The sequence below is a fragment of the Aotus nancymaae genome, unplaced genomic scaffold, assembly GCF_030222135.1.
Source record: "Aotus nancymaae isolate 86718 unplaced genomic scaffold, 86718_ANA_hifiasm-v0.15.2.pri h1tg000014l, whole genome shotgun sequence".
In the NCBI taxonomy this organism is placed as follows: Eukaryota; Metazoa; Chordata; class Mammalia; order Primates; family Aotidae; genus Aotus; species Aotus nancymaae.
In genome coordinates this window covers 23,140,773-23,159,920 of record NW_026988425.1, presented here as the reverse complement: position 1 = coordinate 23,159,920, position 19,148 = coordinate 23,140,773, and positions in this window count along the sequence as shown.

Genomic DNA, 19,148 nt, shown 5'->3' with positions numbered 1-19,148 from the left:
GAACCTCCTATTGTCCTTCTGACAGTGAGTTCAGGCACGAATGGCAATGCACACATTAGGGATAAACAGACAAGCTAGAGAGTGAAGGCACCAGTACCTTTAATTCACGTTATTCTCTCTTTGAGGTCATCACCTGAGAGTACACCCCAGTGAAAGGAGAGAGCATTGCTAGTAGAAGATACAGATCTATCACCCACTCCATCCTACCCCAGATTAAAAGAATTTTGCATGAACTAAAAATTAAACTTAAATCCTAATGGGCAGAGGCAAGAAGAAAGAAACAGTATGGGGATTCTGGAAGGAGAGATGTTGGATGGATAGAATACTGAGAGTGTGAGAGAAGACAGAACTGAGAAAAGAGACAGAGATAAGAAATGGGACATCACTCATATTGTCAAAAGGAGGGGGATGAACGGATGGGTGAGTAGGAGGCCAGGAATTTGAAAGTTGACAGAATGCTTTTCTGATCAGCGTTCTCTTTAATTCATTCTCTCCTAGATTTCTGCAGTGATGGACTGTATCACTGCAGCAGTTCAGGCACCTCTGCAGAAGGGCAGCACACGGTTTCTGGGGAATATCTGATTATCTTCAAATCCTGGCAGTGCAACTCACTAGCTCTGCACCTTTCATCATTTAACTTCATTTCTCCTTACCTCAATTTCCTCATATTAGAAATGATCCCAAATAAAATGTACAGAGGAGGCTTGTGGATGTTAAATGTGGTGCAGACGTTCCTGTCACATAAGTGAGGCTTATAGGTATTAAATGAAGTAGAAGAGTTCCTGTCACATAAATGCCCAATAAATACCAGCTATCACTAATATATTGCCAATCTTGCCTGTCGAAATTTTTCCTCTTTATAAGCATTATCTCTCTAAATCACACCCAAATCTCTCTTTCTTCTGATCCATCTACACCCTGACATGACAAGAATGATTCAAAGCCCAAGTTCCCTGAAGTGATATATCACCTCTTCTGAGGTTTGGCTGCTTTCTGGTTTTTCACCTGAAACTTTATTGAGGTACCTGCTCCTGTAGTACAAAACACCCACGTCCCTGTAAGAATGTTGTTGCTTCTCATCTCCTTGTCTTCTCATCTCCTGGCCTTAAATATCCTCTGGATGGAGGTTTATTCTTCACTGTGCATTTAATTCTACCATTTATCCAATATCTCCATCTATATTGGCCTTATACAAAAATCTTAATTGGTTATCTATTGATGTGTGATGACACTACCAAATCTCTAATAACTTAAAAACACATACACACATTTACCATATCACAGTTTCTCAGGGCCCAGCTTAAGTGAGTTTTTAGTCTCAGGCCCCCTCACAAGACTAATCAGGATGTCAGTGGCTGCGTTTATCTCAAGATTCAACTGAGAATAGATCAATTTTCAGGTTCATGTGGTTGTTGGCAGAATTGAATTTCTTTTGGTTGTTGAACTGATGGACTCATTTTCTAGCTGGCTGTTAGCCAGAGGCCACTCTTAACTTCATGCTAGATGGGGTGGAGGAGGAAAAATAATTTTCCCTCTGCTTTTTCTGGGTTCTTCGCTGGGAGTCTGTGATATTGTGAGTTATATATTTGATATTTGACTTCATTTTCTGGTACACAATATCTAAAATCCTTAGAATCCCCAAAGTGATGTCTTTTTGTATGCTAAAGAGTTGGTTGGGGGCTAGAAGCCCTTAGGTAGCTTCAGGATGGGGGCTGGTCACCAGAAAGACCAAGGCATGATTAGAGGGTTGAAAGTTTCAAATTCCACCCCTTAACCATAGAGGAGGGGAGTAGGATTGAAGGCTAAGCTGACCACCAGTTCCCAATGGTTTAATCACTCATGCTTAGGTAATGAAGCCTTCATAAAACCTAAAAGAACAAGGTTCAGATCATCACACACCAGGTCCTGTTGGGGGGGTGGGGAGTCTGAGAAGGGATAGTGGGGGGTGGGGGCATTGGGGAGGGATAACATTAGGAGAAATACCTAATGTAGATGATGTATGAATGGATGCAGCAAACCACCATGGCATGTGTATACCTATATAACAATGCTGTAATGCACATGTACCTCAGAACTTAAAGTATAATAAATAAAAAAAGAAATAAAAATAAAAAAAAAAAAGGACAAGGTTCAGAGAGCTTCCATATAGGCCGTCATGTGGAGGTTCCTGGAGGATGATACACCCAGAGAGGTCCTAGAAGCTCTGTGCCCCTTCTTGTAGTCTTTGTAATATCTTTTATAATGAGCTAGTTGGCGAGGCATGGTGGCTCATGCCTGTACTCCCACTGCTAAAAAGGCTGAGGAGGGAGAATTGTTTGAGGTCGGAAATTTGAGACCAGCTTGGGCAGCACAGCAAGATCCTCAACTCTAAAAAAGTAAAAATAAAATAAATTAGCTGGACATCATGGTGTTTGCCTTGCAGTCCCAGCTACTTAGGAAGCTGAGGTGGGAGGATCACTGAGCTCAGGAGCTTGGGACTGCAGTTGGCTATAATTGCTCCACTGCCCTCTAGCCTGGGTGACAAAGGAAGACCATTTTTCTTTAAAAATAAATAAATGAATAAACAAACAAGTAAATGTAAATAAGTGTTTCCCTGAGTTCTGTGAGCCACTCCATCAAATAAATCAAACTCACAGAGGGGTCATGAGAACCCCAACTTGAAGCCTGTCAGTCAGAAATTCTGGAGATTCCGACTTGCAATTGTTGTGTGAAGTAAGCCTTCAGTGTGTGAGACGGATGACACTCTTTCTAGGTGTGTAGGGCTGGAATTGAGTTAGAGCACACCCAACTTGTGCTCTAACTCAACTTGTGTCCCCTGCAGAATTGGTGGCTTGCTTGATGTATAGGGGAAAACTCTCACACCTTTGGTCACAGACGTTTTCTGTATTGATTGTTGTGGTGTGATCGCAGAGGAAAAACAGTTTGTATATATTTTTTTTCACTCACAGACCCTAATGACAAAAGACAGATACACAGAAGTTTACTCCCATTTATATTTTATATAAACTTGGGAGATACCCAGGGGACCAGTACTCCTCAGAGGAGGCTTAGAACTCTGGCTTATATCATATAGCAACATCAACAAAGCACAGTACATTTATAGGGAAGTGTCAAGCCAAAGAAAATGAAGTTTTGATGGGGTACAAATCATGAGAAGGCAAATATATGAAGAGCAAGTCTTCTTAGCAAAGTTACTTAGTAAAGTAACTGTGTCTTCTATTATCAAACTTTGTTGTCATCACCATTCCCCGCTAGATGCCTCAGGAGTGAAGGGACACTTTTGTAAAATTGTGTCCTGCTTTTAAGTCTATGTGGAGAGCTCAGACAGCCTTTCTTGCATCTGCTTCTTCTCAGTTAACTTTAGCTCAAAATAATCCTCATGTGAAAGGAGCAGAGTTTGGGGTAGTATATTTTGCTACCCTTTAGTGTGAACTTGAAGGATTGCAAATGCTTTGTAAAAGCCAATCAGGGCAGTGGTCACCCAACAATATGGCACCAGGGACCAGTTTCATGGAAGACAAGTTTTTTTTTCACAGACCAGCAGAATGGTAGAGGTGGTTTAAGGATGATCCAAGCCCATGACATTAATTGTGCCCTCAATTTCTATTATTATCACAGTGTAGAATCAGGAGGAGCCCTTGGCTTGTTTTTCTGCAACTAGATGGCCCCAGCTGGGGGTGATGGGAGACAGTGGCAGATCATCAGGCATTAGATTCTCATAAGGAGTGCCGTTACCTAGAATCCTTGTATGCACAGTTCACAACAGGATTCACACTCCTATGAGAATCTAAAGCCACCCCTGATCTGACAGGCGGCAGAGCTCAGATGGCAGTGCAAGCAATGGGGAGTGTCTGTAAATAACAAATGAAGCTTTGCTCATGCTGACTGCTCACCTTCTGATGTATGGGCAGTTCCTTACAGGAACTGGACTGGGCTGTGGCCTGGGGGTTGGGAACTCCTGAGTAAGGGAATGAGTCTATTAGCAAGATAGTGGTTACAATTTTCATGACTCTCCTCTTCTAGGAAGCCCTTCTTCCCATCCAAAGTAGATGAAGGTAATCAGAATTATCAAGTTATTTTATAGCTATTTGATTTATACGTAAAGTCTTATCCATAACCCTTGGCATCTATGACGTGGATACCTATATCTTAATCTACTTTATTTTTTGCAGTGCAGTTGTGAGCACAGAATACTTACTAAAATGTGCATTTAATAGATTCAGTAATTATATATATAAATGTATAGCCACTCAGTTTTTGGTGAGAATTGTCTTTTCTTTCACATAAAATGAATTCTTGTCAGCCCAAAGGGTACCTTTGCTATCATTCAGGTGGCGGAAGTATATGGTAGCAAACACTAAATAGAATAAAACAGCCATGGCTCTGATATAGAAACCTTAAAGTGTAATTCAAGAGCACTAAATAAGTGTGTTGTATTGGAGATGATAATGTCAACAGATACTATTGTTTGGAAAGCTGTTACTGTTTGCTGTCTACCCAGAATGTCTACGCAGCTGGGCTCCTGGTATCAGTGAAAACTGAGTTAGCACACAAAACACGCTAGTTGAATTCTCCAAAACATTGTGAACACAAACATTCACCTACTCAATGAATTTCAAGATCAGCGAGTCAAAATGGAAAGCCACATTAGAAGCACACATTCAGAGAGAAAAATGTAACTATTTTCTTTCTGTACCACATTTCTGAATGTGTCAATAGTTATAAATTGTCTTATAATGGAATTATTAAATTGGATTACTTTATTTTCCAGTGGTATCATTAAGATCAATTAGTAGTTTCAGTAGGAAAATGAGAGCAGGAATTACAATGTGTTAGATTCAACAAGTATTTACAACATAAAACTTTTGAGTTCAAGCTGAATGTCACAAATTTTAAGATGATTCATGTCTGAAGAAGGTATGAGTTTTTGTATTGTACAAAGAAAGATGATTATCAAGTTGATTCAAAGACAGTCATTAATTCTTGCACAGTTAAATATGAAAGACTGTCTTTTCTTGAACTTTCCTGAATTTCCATTCTCTCACAACAATTTTTGCTTGCACCCATGTAGAAATTTCCACTTAGTCTCAAGTTAAACCTTAGTCACAGGGAAATAACAACCAGTGGCTCTCCCAAAAATACTGCAGGAGTTCTTTTGTCTGACTCACACCACATGTAACGTCTTTTGAAAAAGCACATGGCAGTGTACATGAAACTTTGCTGGGGTTTCTTTTCGATTTTCTGTGATCGCTCCTCGAAGTAGTTCCATCTACTCAAAGTCCTGTAAATACTTTTCTATCTGTATTCTGTTTGAAGTAGTTTCTTTAAGAGGTGCATTGCTCTTGCATTTCATGAAAAAAAAAAAAAAAGTCTTTTAGTCTTACCAAACTCATTATTTAAGAAATAATTACATTTACTTCAGCTAGTATTAAAATTTTAAATTCAAGACTTTTTGTGATTTTAAAGTGACTCACAAAATAAAACAACTATTGCATTCTGTAAAAAGGTTCATTTTGAAATCTAAATTACAGAAATTAAAAATATCAAACTTTATTGCTAATCTGTTTTATGAATGAATTTTTAATATCATAAAATTAGGAAATGTGAATTGTTTACCTATGTGTTTTCAAACTTTAAATTCTCCAGTAGCATTTTCATAATAACACATTTGCCAGTATTTTGCATAATTGCATGTTTATTTATTTTTGGTCATATGTTAAAAATGAAATCAGTTCTTTCTCCACTTGTACTTGGTTTTCACATAGCAAATAAATACAAGAATCATTGTGAGAGTAAGATGTAGCAATGCGGTTTATAATTTTACTAGAAGAATCATGTCAGTCAATCAAACACAGGGAATGTGAAATGTTTCTTTACTAAATTAATCAGAGCTACAATTTGGTGTTTCAAAAATCTCTTAGGGATTAAATAAACGTTATAAATTTGTTAGAATTCTGAATACAATTCCTTATTATTCAGTGGTACAATCTAGGTAACCATCATTTTTACTAAATAATTATTTTATCTAGATTTTGAAATTTAATAAAAAAATAAAGGAAGGAATAATTAGTATGTTGGTTTGTTGAAGGGAGGAACAAGAGTAGCAGTGCAATTTGTTTTCATTATTAGATAAATATATACTCAAAAATTCAAATAGTATGTAAACTCTACATTTAACTCCACTATAATTGAGAAAGCTGGAGTTTAACAGTAAAATGTATTTAAAAATATTTTTGAGAAAAATTAATTTTAAAACATAATCCAGTCTAAGAAAAATGTTTAATTTTTAGTAATTCAATCACAAAAAATACTATTATTAATACAGTACACAAATTTACTTCTTTTTATATTATGTAGTTTAGAATTTGTCACTTTAAAAAATTTTTAAAGACAAGGTCTTATTCTGTCACCCAGGCTGGAGTACAGTGATGTGATCATAGTTCCTGCAGCCTTGACCTACTGGGATCAAGGAATTCTCCTGTCTCAGCCCCCAGGTAGCTGAGACTATATGCATGTGCCACCATACCAGGCTAATTTTTATTTATTTTATTTTATTTTATTTTTGTAGAGATAGGATTTCACTGTGTTGCCCAGGGTGATTTTGAGCTTCTGGCTTCAAGCAATTTTCCCATCTTAGCTTCCTAAAGTGCTAAGATTACAGGTGTGAGTGTCAATTCCTGGCCTGGAATTTATCCCATTTTGACCATTTCTTCTGACCTCCTGGGTTGCTTCCCTTTTGTTCTCTCTCTTTCTCTTCTTTCCTCTCTCTCTCTCTCTCTCACATACATATACATACACACACACATGATCTAATCCAAAAACTTTTTGTTGCATCCTTTTAAAAGATTCTTACAGTATTTTCTTTAACGATTCTTTTTTAGACGATACTAGCCCATAAAATTTTATACTGTATGTAATCTAGACATTTTCATGTTTATGAAATGAGTTATTACTTATATTGTGTTTCTAAAATATTTTTCTAATGTATTTTGCCTTTTCATAAAGAGAAAACTATTAAAACAAAATATTTTATATTCTTCAGTTCACTTCACTGCTAATTTATCAATTTTGAAAAAAAAAAGCATTGTAAAATAAAAAAAGAATATACTAAAATATCCATACACTTGACTTTTTCTTCTGTATAATAATTTTATCATCAAACTTAAATTCAAAGTTAACAATTAAAAAAAAGCAAGATTTTTAGTAAATATAAGTTACAGTATTTAAAAATACAGAGATGCAAAAAAATGACAATGTAATAAAATGTTTTAGTTCTTGTTTTATATGCATTCATTTTAAATTCCAGGGTTTGGAAGATTTTTGTGATTAACATTTTCATGATGTGTGTTATTTTGTAGTTGCCTGGTTTCAATTTCCACCTAAAATATGACACCATTCAACAATGTCATTTTAGAGAAGATTAAGTATCCTGGTATGTGACAAAGTGAACTCAATTTTTAAATTATGCTCCTTGAAATAATGAAAACAAAGTAAAATGGAAACTCTATTTGTCAGGGGCCTGCTGTCTAGTATCTAAATCATTTACAGCACTTCACTTGTCCTTTTTTCTTACTGCTCATTTTTCCAAACTAACTTGAGTAGTTTACTACATTTAACAATTTCTTAACTTCTTTGTGTAGATGTTTAGTCAAGAGGCAGAACACAAATAAATACAACTGGAAATTTTTAGCTAAATTTTATTTATATACCTACTTGGTTCACTTGTCCCAGATACTACGGAAAAGAAAAAAAAACACTGAGATTTCAGGAGGCAGAAATTTCCAAAATCATATTTTTGTCTCCATAGTGCTTTATTTGAATCAACGTTGTGGCCCTAAACTTAAGTGAGATATGGTTTCCCTAAGAATCTTCCCAAAGATAGAAGAGTTGTATTGCCGATAGTGATGGTAGTAGCTGTGGTGGTTAAGAGAAATACCTGAATAATAGAAATGACTTGAATTTACAGGAATAATTGAGCAATGATTTATAGGACTTTGACTGGGATAGTTCTCCTTTATGACATGGATCTTAGGACTGTAAAAATAGTGACATCCTCACTTTCAAAAGTGCTCTGGCTTAGGTGGTCAGTTTTATATATACTTTGTAAAAACTGAGCAGTTTTTACAAAGCTGTTTTAATTTTGCCATCATATTCTATTACTGTCTTAGGAATATGATGCAGGAAGAAAAAGAATTGTTATTCTAAGTTCGCTCACAAAAATACTGTATGAAAATCTTAGGCACTTGTTTTTTGTGCCTCAGTTGACTGGAGTAATGCATCCAGCCAAGGTCTTTAATTCCAATTTTGTTATCCTTTCCACTATAAAATACTGCGATAGTTGAACTCTCCCAAATATCACCAGATAACTTGTTAATATAATAAAATATATTTGTTGGAATTCATTGTCACAACAGAGAATACCATTTTAACAAAATTTTAGCAGTTTCTCAGAAAGGGAAACACAAAAGGAAGATAATTATATGGTTTTAAGGTCTGGGCTCAAGTGGTTTTAGGTATGTATGTCTAACAAGGTGTTGAATTGGCTTACATTTGGCAATCAATGTTCACTACATAAATGTGTAGGATTGGTGGGTCTAGTGAAGTGAGCATCTTGAAGTGAATCTTGATAAATGATTGTTGGATATATTTGGTGTTTGCTCAGAGTAACAGACTGTTGTCTAAGATAATGTGATCTTCAGGAATTTCCCGAAGCAAACAGTGAAGTTCTTAATTTGTGTATATCTTACCTTTCCTGACAAGTGTTTCATGTCTGAGAAATGGTTCAGGTGCTCTCAATTCTTAGCTATTCCTTGTGGTCATTCATCACTCAATCTGAAGGATTCAGCATGGTCATCTGTGGACTTTACTACTTCAGATCTGTACTGTTCTTTGAAGAGTAACAACACATACTACGTTTCTGATGGTGGCGATGTCAACTGCTATGTATGTCAGATTTGCCTGTTTTTATTGGATGATCTTTTGTAGAATCATTTGATGAGAGAACAGCTTGCAACAATATTTCAAACTCCAAAAGTCATATATTTTAACACTATAAGAAATAGATTTTTTAGAGTTTACCGTCCACTTCTAAACCTGAATCTAAAGAGTGCTTAAAAGAATAAATCTCATTCTTTACAGTTCATGACAAAAAGATAGGGGGTGTCAATCAAGTTACTGAATTTAATCCTTTTTTAATTTGCTTCCTAGTTTTCTTAAAAATATTAAATATCTCAAAAAGTCTATAGAAATTTAAGTGTGTTCTTCTCCTAAAATGGTGCATGCTCTTTCTTTAGAGGCCCATATTATGTTTAGGGTTCCTCTAGTGTGACCCACCATCAGTTTTTTAAAAAGCAAAGAGAAAGTTTCAGTCTCAGCTACTTTAAGATTTACTAATGTGTCCTGTCTAAAGATGATAAGAAAAATATCCCTAAAGTGCCTAATACACTATTATTTTTTTGCTTCCAGAACTAGGTCAGAGTCCAGTCTACACGCATGGGAAAGACATTGGCAATAGCCTTCAAAAGATTTTGTCCAAGTTCTACATATTTTCTAAACTTCTAAATTTCCTCTGCAAATCCAACTTCCTTAAATCGTTCTCAGGGTCTCATAATTCTTCCTTTTGTTTCCAGTTCTTCTGTGTTTAAGGGTCCTGATAACATATGAACCAACTAATATATACTTAAAAATAATAGATTATATATTACAATGTATTCTAAATCCTTCTGTTAATCTTTTTTGCCTTTCTTGTCTAGACTTTGGAAAGACTTGATAATCATTCTCAGCACAGAAGGAGACCAGCTCAATATCAGCCTTGCCCTATTGAGAAAGAAATTTACCCTTAAGAGGTAAATTAGCTGTGTAAGTGTTTGGATAGCCATAAAAAAGGAAAGTAGGCCAGGAAGAGAATAACAGCAAGGGGTACTATTAAAGCGTAGGTTGGTCTGGCGAAGAGAAACAGTAGTGTAACGGCCATTAAATTCAAATTGTGCTTGGAAGATCTAACGTAAAGACAGTTTTAAGTTTTTACATTTATATTTATCCTTGTCAAAATAATTTTACAATCTTAATTTATTTTGTAAACTTCCATTTAATTCCACTTCCCTCAATTCAGACCATTAAATGCTTGTATTATTTTTCTTTCATTTCTAAAGTACCTCTTGCATGAACAATTTTGTTCATAATAAAATATCTCGTAATTTTAAATCATCATTGATAAAATTGTAACATGTACATGATATTTCTAATAATTAGAATTATAATGTAAACACATGTAAGTAGTAGGTGTCTGGCACAGAGAGGATAGACCTAGATTTATAGAAATACAGCATCAATAAAGCTACACCAATCACTAATATTGGTAGTTATCAGTAGTGCTTGCCCAACTCCATGTTTCTGAAATCTAGCCAATAGTGTCATCATTACCCAGAGCAATGCAGTTATCGAGGACAAGAACATAAGGCTTATGGAAGTTATGCCCAAATGAAATCTGATTAAAATCCTTAAGTTATTTAAAGGACAGATGCCATGGCCCTTTCCCTACCCTTTTTATGTTCATATGCTCTTTTTATTAACAGAACTTAGGACACAAATTAATAAGAAAACACTGGAATAAGACATGTTTTTGCCAAGAATGAGTGTTTTAATATCCGATCAAATGTCTGACTGCAAAGGAACTATAAACAATCCTATTTTCCAGAAGACAAATTTAGTTTAACATTGGGGATATTGATGGCAACACTGCAGAATTCAGACCCAATGTGAGACTTTCTCCACCATTATCATCAGAGTTGCCCTCAATAGGAAGATCAAGGAATCTCAATTGAGTCTGCTTTTTTAAAAATAAAGATTTTTAGCTAAAAAAGCAAGTGAGTCTCATGAGTCTGGATGAAAACTACATATTGCATAATTTCCAAAAATATCATTCATTTAGCTATGAGTAAAGCAAAATTAAATGTAATTAAATGCATGCCATCGAGTGGGAGAGATTATCACTACAATCTTGTTCTTAGATTCTTAATGGAGTCTTCCTACAGTCTTAGAAATGGGACATTTAGAGGTTTACGTTTGTAGCAGATTGGCTCAAAGAGTTAAGGAGAAGACCTTTCAAGATAAACAGCTGATTGAGGGTAGGTGCAATTCAAGGCATAATAGTTTATAATTTGTGTGGGGAGTCAGAAGATGTTTTTGACATGGAACTTCATAAGCAAACAATTTTAAACAATTTTTGATTGTATAGTCTCTGACTTCTGATGGTTCCACTGATAAGTTTGCAGAACTATCATGGGTTTATTGAGATGTAACCCCATCATAAATTTATGGTCATCTGGACTTATGATGCTTCAAATTATGAATTTTATTTTTACAATGGATTTCTGGGGGTATTAAATACATTTTAAACTTCTGATACTTTTATTTATGATAAGTTTATCAAGACATAAGCTCATTCTCAATTAGAGGAGTATCTATGCTAGTTAGATAGGATTGTCATAATGAAGTACCATAGAGTGGGTGACTTAAACAACAGATATTTAATTTCTTATAATTCTGGAGTCTATAAGCCTGAGATCAAGGTATCAGCAAGGTTGATGTCTTCTTAGGTCTCTCTCCCTGGCTTATTGATAGCCATCTTCTCCCTGTGACATGAAATAGTATTTTCACTTTGTAAATTTGTGTCCTAATCTTTTTTTCTTATCAGGATACCATCTGTATCAGATTAGGGCTCATCCTCATGGCCTTTCTTATCCTTAATGATGTCTTTAAATATTCTATTCCCCAATACAGTCACATTCTAAGGTACTATATGTTAGGACATCAATATGAATTTTGGAGAGGGGAAAAATTCAGTCCATAATATTGATACATAAGCAATCGATTCAGGTGAACGGATTGTTATTTTACATAAATTGATTTGCTGGAATTTTCTGAAGCAAATAGTCATGCTTTACCGTGTTATATTTTCTAGGAAAGTGTTGATATGACACAGGTAGTCAACTTTGTAATCACTTCATGTTTTTAATTTAGTAAGTTTTCTCTGGCATTACCAGTCCAGGATTTATCCCCGCCCTCACACAGTGTGAATTTAGAGAAGTTACTTAACTTTTATAAAGCTCCTCTTTCAAGACGTTACCAGTAACTACTTCATGAAATTCTTGTGAGATATAAGAAAATGTATCCAAATCTTTTAGCAGCATGCCCCAGTAAATGTGAACTAGGAAGGTGATGATGATGATGATGATGATGATGATACAAGTGGTACAGAATTACATACTTTACAATTGAATTTCAAAGAGAAAGTAACACCTTGGGTCTCTGAGACCAGAGTGAGTTTTTTTGGTGAGAGTAAAGGATAATAAAAGGAGTCTTTCCTATAATTTGATATGGTGAAACCTCATGTGTTTTAGAAACTATTAAACCAGCATTAATGACATGGAAAAATTGTATTTTCTTTAATTCTTAAATGAACTGGTAAAACTGATCATTTTTACCTTAGCTATCAAAAAGAGCAAAGATCATTTGGTAGCCCTCAAGCAGATCATCCAGAGGTAAAACTCGTTATGTGAGAAATTGAGAAGTAATTAGACTTCCTTTTTATCTAAAGCAGGCATCAGGTACTAGGCTTCTTTCCCCAGAATTTGTAAGTGGAATTTTTATACCTCTCCAGAATGCATGCGTGTCCAAACTGATTGTGCAACCCTTGCTAACATTAAGACACCAAACTGTCTACAAATGTAATCATTTATTATGACCTAAGTGGCGAATATAGTCTGAATTACCCTTAAGCCCTTGCTTTAAGGTCCATAAATACCTCTAAGGAAAAACTCTACCCTGGTGCACTCAGTCCTGTCTTTTTGAGGCTCCCTGTTGCATTCTTCTGCAGCATTCTTTCTTTCTAATAAAACTTTCTTTTTCAAACCTATATTGTTGTAGGTAAATTCCTCTTAGTAATCTGTGAGTTGACTATTTTCCAACATTGGGACTCTGAAACCTCACCTGGCAGCTACAAGAAAAAAAGAAAAAATAAGACTCGACAATGCTATTTAATCTGTTCAAATTCATTCAGATAATGAGTAAAAGAAGTAGGAATTGAACCTAGACCTGTCTGATTAAAAAGCTCATGTTCTTAGGCAGTATTTTATTTAATCACTCATTTAACAAATATTAGAAAAGAAGACACAGTAATAAACTCTTTTTATCTCTTGAACTTATATTTCCTTTTTCATTAGAAGATATTTGTACTTATTTCAACTAGATAAGTAGCCACAAGAGAATCACCCAGATGAAAGTTTGACTGCCTGATTATGCATGCAGGCAACATGTCATAACTCTGGGAATTTGGTCACCATTTCAAAGATGAGATTTGACATGGAATAGTAGCTGAGGGAGTAAAATTCCTTAACACTATGGAATAAACTCCCATTCTTTTTAGGTGCCTGGGGGAGATGCATTTATAATTGATTGCTCAAGTTCCAGCTGTTCTCTGAACTGTCATTGAAGTCATGAATTATTTGCTGAATCTAATATGTGGATAACAGTTAAAGCAGCACAGTGAGTTTATTTATCTCTTGCATAATCAGTTTTATAAACATGCTTGTCCAAACAAAAGATATATAATTATCAAAGAAATTAGTCTAAATTTTTTTATTTAAAAAAAGTATAAAATAAACACACATGGGTAGACACACACACACACACGCAAACTCAGAGTTACTCATGATGGAATAGGTGTTAAGGCAGCTTCACAAAATTTTCAGAGTTTTCTGTTTTGAAGATCCCTGTAAACATCTTTGAGACCACTTTCTTGAACTGACTTCCTTCCTTCCATAGGATTCATTGTTTGAATCCACCTCCTTGAATTACAAAGGAAGGCTTTGTGTGCCCAGCTGACTAGAGAAGTGTTTGCAAAGTTTCCTTGATAAGAAATCCTGAGGCATTCTTTATTTGACTTCCTTTAGAAAAGTACTTCTCACCTTTAATGAGCATATGAATCACCTGAGAATCTTTTGAATATTCAGTAGGTTTGAGGTCAGGGATGAGATTCTGTGTTCCTCAGAAACTCACAGCTGATGCTAATGCTGCTGGTCCAAAAACTATTCTCTGAGTAGCATGGGTGTAGACCTACATCATCCAATAACCTAGCCATTAGTCACAGGCAGTCATGCAACACTTGAAATGTGTCTCATCAGAAGACAGACCTGCTTTAAGAGAGACAGCAAATTTTAAAACTTAGTATAGTAAACAAATACTATGAATTTTGCTTTAAAAGAGAGAGCAAATTTTAAAACTTGGTATTGTAAGCAAATAATAGAAAATATATCAATAAAATGTTTTTTATCATGGTTACCTGTTGAATAAATGATGTTTGGGATATATTGGATTAAGTAAAACATATTCTTAAAATTCATATTGTTTCTTCTGATGTATTTGAGTGAACATTAAGTTTTTATATGAATATTTGTCTTGCATTACAATTCTATCACACAGCACTGGGCGCACAACTGGTCAAGACTGTAATGTAATTCATTTAAACTGTTATGGGGTAATATTATTGTCATACTTTACTACTCATGCATATTAATAACACTAATGTATCAATTTTCCCCACAGGACTGTGAACTTCTTGAATGCATGACTCTTCACCCTTGTGTCACCAGCAATTAGTAGACGACCGGCAAAGAAAAGGTTCTTGTGTTGGTGAGATATTTACAACTAATCATTTTTAAGGAATAGCCATCCTGTGATCATTATAATCAGCGATGGAATGAATAATAAATGTAATTTCTGGAACATTAGTGATATGGTTTGGATTTGTGTCCCCATCCAAATCTGATGTCAAAGAGTAATCCCCAGTGTTGTAGGACGGGCCTGGTGGGAGGTGATTGGATCATGGGAGCAGATCTCCCACTTGCTGTTCTCATGAGAGTGAGTGAGATCTTACGAGATCTTGTTTAAAAGTGTGTAGCACCTCCCCCTGCTTTCTCTTACGCCTGCTCTGGACATGTAACACATGCCTGCTTCCCCTTCACCTTACACCATGATTGTAAGTTTCCTGGGGCCTCTCCAGCCATGCTTCCTGGACAGCCTGAGGAACTGTGAGTCAATTAAACCTCTCTTCTTTATAAATTTGCTAGTCTCAGGTAGTTCTTTGTAGCAATGAGAGAATGGACTAATACAATTAGATTTTCTGAATTTAATATCAGATAATAAGAACTTTCTAAAAACCCAACAATCCTTTCTTTATTCTAGTAAGGAAATATTCCCTATAGACTATAGAGAATATGAGGAGTCATGTCATAACCCCTGCTCAAATATATGATTATCTTACCTCAAACCTAAGAAATGATAAAATGTAGCTTGTAGAAGTTCCATACAGGGGAGCTTGAGATGATAAAATGTCTTGAAATTCTCAGTTATGAATGACTCCACTGAAATGGAAAAGTTTACTTTCAACAAAGTAATAGTCTTCAAACACACAGGAACTTTTTCACTACTGCAATATGTCACAGAATATACTGTTTTATCAGGATCTATGCAGCATACAATAGAGCATGAGTTTATGTGCACACAAGCACATAAAACATCCACTGATCAGGGGCACAAAGGTGTGATACATTTTTACACCCATTGAAAGGGCCATCAAAGACACACAGGTATATAAAACACACTCTGCAGGGGTGCAAAGGTGTGATACCTTTTCACACCCATCACAAGGGCCAGGACTGACACTCTCATAACAAAAGACAGGTCAACAAGAGAAAGGCTTAACAAAGGGATTTAATCAGTTTTATATGACATGAGAGCCTTCAGAAATGAAGACCCACAGACCAAGCAAAAGCTGTTTTATGCCTAAGTTCAATAAAGCCATGTAGAAATGTGACAGAGATGTCAGTAATGTGGTATTTTGGTTTTCTCCACATGTGAGACAATAGAAGGCAGTGATTATGATTAAGGTACCTAGAGCCAAATGCCTAATGAAATTTACTATTCTCTGTTTATCAGTTGTCCCATCTCTAAAATGCAGATAATTGTATTTTTCTCAGAGAGCTGATATAAGGATAAAATAAGTTAGAACATGTCAACTATAAAAAACAGTTTGGCATATAGTAAGTACCTGATAAATGTTGCTGTTATTAGATACTGAAATCTTCCTAATTATGTTCTGAACTACCAACTGACATAAAGAATTTAATAGCCCAGAGCACAATCTACATTATAATTTAAGTACAAGAAATATGCATTCTTTAGTTCTTGCTATATTTCTACTGAGGGGAAATTTAAGGAAAATTCATATGTTCTATCATTTGGAATCAAATAGCATCACAATATTTTAAAATTTCATTTAAAAACACTTCTCTTTTAAATAAGAAAAAAAAAATTGTGTTTCTCATGGTCCAAGGTAAAACATAGGATTTTTTTACCTTATTTTCTGTGCCAAAATTGAGAAAAATTATTACCTTTTGTAGCAACTACTTTATCCAAAATTAGAAATTTATTACCTTTGGATTTTTGAAGGTATATTATATTCCTTTCAGTTTTGTCTCAATATTGTTCAATACATAAGATTTCCAATGTAATCTTGAAAATATAGGTCATGCATTATTTATATGTCCTGATATATTGCACTTTGATAATCCATTTTCCACCTGTGCAGCGTAATTGTTTTGTCTCAGTATTCTAGCAATCCCAGTAGGCAATGCATTTGGTTATATTCTATATTTGAAAATTATAAAAATATATTTTGAGGGATGGAGACATGGCTAAATGTGATGTCATAACTCGAAAAGGGATCATAGAATAGGAAAAGGACATTAGGTAAAAACAAAGGAAGTTCTAATAACATATGGACTTTAATAATACTAAATCAATATTGGTTCATTAATTATAACAATTGTACTAAAGTTATATAACATGTTAACAATTTAAAAAACTGGGGGACTTGGTGTATAAGTCTGTTCTCATGCTGCTGATAAAGACATACCCAAGACTGGGTAATTTCTAAAGCAAAGAGGTTTAATTGACTCACAGTTTCTCATGCCTGGGGAGGCCTCCGGAAACTTACAATCACGGCAGAAGGGGAAGCAAACACAACCTTCACATGGTGGCAGGAGAGAGAATGAGAGCTGAGTGAAAGGGAAAGCCCTTTATAAAACCATTGGATCTCTTGAGAACTCACTCACTATCATGAGAACTGCATGGAGGTAACCACCCCCTTGAGTCAATTACCTCCCACCAGGTTCCTTCTCCCATGACATGTGGGGATCATTACAATTCAAGGTGAGATTTGAGTGAGGACACAGCTAAGTCATATCACTTAGTACACAGGAACTTTGTGTAATATTACTGCAACTTTTCTGTCAATCTAAAAGTAATATAAAAATGTTTATTTTCTGCCAATACATAGATTTTGAACTTTATGAAATTTCTAATACTAAAATTATTTTCTCTCCATTCTCCCCACCCCCTATCCTCTCCTGTCCTTCACTGTCTTTTTATTATTCAGTGTGAAATTCTAAGAAATCAGAATTATGAAATCCTAACAGAAGCCTGTATTACATATATGTACTTCCGAGATAGAGTCTAAGTTTCAAATGTTAGAGTAATATTATCTTTGTATAAATATGCAAACATATTTTTAACTAAAAAACATATCTGATTATTTACACTGTTCTCAAATATGGATGATACTTGTAATGGTAAGAAAATAAAATTCTGCAATAGAACTCTGTACATCTCTACAAATATTTCTAAATCAATGTAAATGGCTCCATGAATAATAAAGGTCTCTCCCTGAATAGAAAAATAGCATGTAATTATCATTTCCTCCACTTACTCGGCTTTCTGGGACAGACATTTATTTGAACGGAAAATATGAATAAAGAATGCCTATTGTGAACCTTGTAAAAGCTACTTCATAAATTTAAATAATTATTTTTTACTTCATTTAATAAATACAGTTATCCAATTTACCATTTGTTTTCCTTTTAAAAATTACTGTATTAAAATATACTAATTTCAGGTTTTAGATTATTTTGGGGCATGATTTTGAAACATGATCAATATTTGATTCAGAATGAGGTCAAACAAATGCATTTTGCAAATGTTTTGTTTCATAACCTCCTCAGTGTCTGCTTCCTTACTCAAGCACTCTAGTGTTCAACCCACACTTCCAGCGTGACTACAAGAGGGAGGAGGGAAACGGTGGAAATTAGTGTATTTTAAGGAAATTTCTGCTCCAGAGACTTCAGGCTTCTGAGATCCTGACCTCCTCTCATTCAGATAATATGCAGGGTTTCCAGAGTTAGTGTTGCCTGGATTATATACTCCTATTTATTGTATTATATTATTGCTGTATTCAGTGGAAATGTAGCAAGAACTGAAGAATGCTTATGTCTTATACTTAAATTATAATGCAGATTTTGCTTTGGGCTATTAAATTCTTTATGGCAGTTGCTAGTTCAGAACATAATTAGGAACATAATTTATTTTTCTGACATGGAATTTTTATCTCTTTTGACTGATTTCTTAGATTTGGACTGTGTTTCCAGACATTATAGTAATATAATCTCATCCTTTACAGTTCCTGCTCTCTCCCTGAAAATCTGGGTCTTAATGATTTATTTTTCTGAATCTAAAAAAAAAATAAATAATAGCAACAACAAAAATATTCTAGATAGTAAACTACACCTGAAATATGGTATTTCTGAGTTTTATAGCACAATTATCCATTTACTTTTTAAGAAATGAATGGAAGCCTGTAATCCTGGCACTTTGGGAGGCTGAAACAGGTGGATCACTTGAGCCCTGGAGTTGCAGACCAGCCTGGGCAAAATGGCAAAATCCCATCTCTACAAAAAAATACAAAAATTAGCCAGGTGTGGTGGCAGGTGCCTATAGTCCCAGCTGCTGGGATGGCTGAGGTGGGAGGATCACCTGAGCCTGGAAGGTCGAGGCTGTGGTGAATCATGATTGTGCCACTGAACTCCAGCCAGCATGACAGAGTGAGATCCTGTCTCAAAAATAATAATAATAAAAATAAATTTAAAAAAGTAAATGGATTAGTTTTAGTCTTTTGATTTGGGGATTTAGGTTACTTTTGGGCTTTTGGAAAAAGCCCAAATTTCATCCATCTCATATTGAAGACTCTAACACAT